This window comes from Crotalus tigris, unplaced genomic scaffold (genome assembly GCF_016545835.1).
Source record: "Crotalus tigris isolate CLP2741 ecotype Arizona unplaced genomic scaffold, ASM1654583v1 scf7180000024437.13266115, whole genome shotgun sequence".
In the NCBI taxonomy this organism is placed as follows: domain Eukaryota; kingdom Metazoa; phylum Chordata; class Lepidosauria; order Squamata; family Viperidae; genus Crotalus; species Crotalus tigris.
In genome coordinates this window covers 735,105-738,944 of record NW_024100606.1, presented here as the reverse complement: position 1 = coordinate 738,944, position 3,840 = coordinate 735,105, and positions in this window count along the sequence as shown.

The following is a 3,840-nucleotide window of genomic DNA, read 5'->3' as shown; positions in this document are numbered from 1 at the left end:
CAAGGGTGCTTACGTCAGACAGATTTTTAGTTAGAGGTATAGTGTGGAAGGACATAAAGGACAGCCTGTGTTCCTTCCTCCACTCACTTCTTGGCCCTCCTCCATCAGAACGACCCAGCTATAAATCAAATTGCAGCACTGGACAAGAGGTGAGAAGGAGAAGCAGAAATAATGGCTGCCTAGGAGCTCTGCAACCTGGCCCTCACAACAAATGGGCTGAATAAACAGAACTAAAGCCCAGGAGTCAAAACTAAAACTAAACCTTCATGAGAAAAGGCAACAGGATGGGACAACTTGAAAGGGTGTGTGTGTTTATTTCCTTTCCTCACAATGGTGTGAGGTAAAAGTTCAAGCCATTTTAAAAACTCAAGAAGCCTAGCAAGGAACAAACAGAAAACACACAGACCTATTTCTTTCACAGAAATAGAAAATAGAGATTTAAAAGATAGATTGAACTCTGTAGAAAACATTGTACAACTATATAGAGCAGGGGTTCCCAACGGGGTGTGACCAGGGGGTGCAAAAACTTGGGTTTTCAAAATTATAGTGTATATGTATAATTTGTTGCCATTATTTCAAACTTTTGTAAGGGGTGCGAGAATATATCAAGCATTCTAGGGGTGCGGGGTATAGAAAAGGTTGGAAGCCACTGATATAGAGTGACAATAAAGATATACAGCAATTTTTCATTCAAGTTGTGTACAATTCTCAAAGACCATCTGGACAAGTTCTTAAAGTTTACTTGGCATGATTTTTCAGAAGTTGTTTTCATTGTCTCCTTCCTAGGGCTGAGAGAAAGTGACTGGCCCAATGCCACCCAGATGGCTTTCATGCCTCAAGAGAGACTAGGTTTCTAACTGATGCCTTAACCACAGTTCTTAAGAAAATAGAAATATAAGTCATCAATAAATATATTGAGATATAAAATAGATGTGAAGATATAGTGAAATTGGACTTTAAAGAGTAGTATAGATAAAAATCTTACAGAAATTATATATATAATAGAAAAAAGTTGTATTAAGATTCATTTCTACACTAGTTGACAACATTTATAACTTAAGATTTGTTTCCAATGCATTGTGTGCATTGAATCTGAGTCAATCTAATTATTGCAGGTTCAAAAAAACCTCAACATGTTAGCAATCAATTTAGTTTTAAGGGCAAAAAATTGTGCAAGTAAATGTTAGAGCAGTGATTGAAGCCTCAAGTTGCTCAAACATTTCAAATCTACTATTTTTTCTACACAGGAATCCTAACATGGCTTCTGTGGAAAAATTCAAAATATTTCTTTTTTAATTTCAAATGAATGGAATTATGTGATAGAGGTTGGTGGTTTAAAAATGCAATAAATAAAATTCCAAATATTTTTTATTGCCAGAAAGTACTGCAAGAAGGTATTCAGAAGAACTTATGATAAATGAAATTGCTGTTAAAATATAAAGAAAACATTACAAAATAATAACTGTAACTGCTGTATGTCAAATCCAAATCTTATTTATAGCAAGATTTATGTTCAAATTTTTGCACCTCTCCTACCCAAAGTTATCTAATGCTCTGACTCAATGTTTCTCCACTTCAGCAATTTTAAGACACATGGACTTCAGTTCCCAGAATTCCCAAGCCAGCATGATTGAAAAACACTCGTCTGAACTATCCTCTTTGGGGGGGGGGAGGCTTGGTTTTCATTTATCCCTTATTTGGTTTTTCAGTAATGGACAGTCCTGCTACATAGTTTTATCTGACCATGTGAGAGCTAAGTCTACTGGCTAATAGGACAATCAGGATTGCAGGGAAAAAAGCATTTCCCTCTATCCTCATCAAAGACTATTTATTTTTCAAGGCACTACGCAATTTAATTAGAACAGATCTTACACCTACCTTCTGACCTGGAACTACCAATTTCAATATCTAAAATGCTGGCCTACAACACTGGCTAGAATCCAACTCATGCACAATTCACAATGGCACACCTCTACTTGTATCAAGAGAAACAGACCTATGAGTCATCACATGCTGGTAGCATCCAAGTCCTTAACCTCATGTAGAAGGTTCATCTAGCTCAGTGGTTCTTAAGCTGGGCAATATTGCCCCCCAGGGGGCAATTTTGTTTTTCAAGGGGGCAATGGAATGAAAAGGGGCGATGTGGGGGTGAAGGAACGAAAAGGGGGCAATATGGGGGGCAATGGAGCGAGAAGTTTTGGGGACACTTTTGAGATTTTTTCGTACAGTGAATAGCTGTATATCTGTCATACAAAAACATCAGATGATCGCTATTAGTGGATTGAATTGTGTTTTCAAATGTTCCTCCAGCTAGCTTCAGTACAGAACGCCATACATATGTGAATATGCATCGCTTATATTCATGTGCGTTGCGCAACAGCCTCTACCCATACAGTGGCATGCCATTGGCCAGAATATGGGAGATATGGGAAAAAGACTGGAAATAAATTATTTGCATCGATATGTCCTGATGACAATTTTAAAGAAAGCAAAAAAAGTGTTTGCATAAATTGAAGAATTATTTCCTATGTTGTGATTGAGAAGTTATGTTGGGGGAGGGGGCGATGACAACTTCCTCATTGGCTCAAGGGGGCGATTAGTTCAAAAAGGTTAAGAACCACTGATCTAGCTGGCAAGAGAACATCTGGAACCTGCAATTTGAACTTCCTTCAAATCGGCATGAACCTGAGCCTAATAGTTGTACTGGCATACTTTTCCCGTGTTATTATTGTCTGAAACAAAAACATAGCTAATAATTGTGGCACCATATCCATTCATTATGCTATTATAAGAATATTAAATAAATTGTAGAATGTAAAATGGGATTAAAAAGGGTGGTTAGAAGCTGTGTGCAGCATATAGACTGCCTCCTTCCTCAATCCTTTTAAGGCATAAAAATTATGTCACTTTTATTGTATTTTTATTATACTGTGGAGAACCGTGGGTAAAATCTAACAAAGAGCAATATATACGTTTCCCCAGGAAGACTCCAGAGTCCAGAACTAGTATCACATAGAAACAATATTGTAGTCCTGCACGAAGCAACTCAATGCTTCCAAGGGAAGATACTTAATTTATTCCAGTTGAAGGCGATTATAAATTGTTTTAATTCAGCGGCATGAGACGATAGGGCGACGGTCGTGCAATCAAGGGGTAGGTAGAGTTGTTACTATGCCGATGCCTCGGTCAAGTGCAACAGGGGCGCGGCTCTAATCCACAGGCATCTGACCGATCATAAAGTTCACGCGATGAAGGGAAGAGAACGCCGGCGCTAAGGCTCAGTATAAAAAAGGTTTTGCTCTCTCCAGTCCGAACGTCCTGCTCCTTCGCAGATCGGCCAACTTTTCACAGACAGGGCAGTCTGAAGAAGACGGTACTCCGTCCGCTTCAACTCGTCCTTTCTTAAGGCTACTTTCAGCAAAAGTCTCCAGAAGCTTCAGAATTTGATCTTGCCAAGAAAACTTCCACGTTGGTGGCAAACATTCCGTTAAATCACCAATCGCAGACTTCCATTTTCCAAATAATTCATTCTTCTGTAGCGGCAAAGCCAAGGAAATGTCAACCACGGGTGGCTTCTTTGGCAGCGATGGTTATCTATTTATTTATTTATCTATCGAATTTCTATGCCGCCCATCTCCCCTGATAAGGTGATTCTGTTGGAACTGCAGTTCTGAAGATGTCCCCATCCCGCCACCTCCGCTTCTCCTTGCGTGGAATACCTTCAATAAAAGCGTGGCTAAAGCGGGCGAGCGCAACTCTCCTCTCGCTCGAACGTCGAGTTCTATTGGCTCCGCCCCCCGCCCCATTCCCCCGCTTGCTGGGAACTTTTTAATAGAAGGC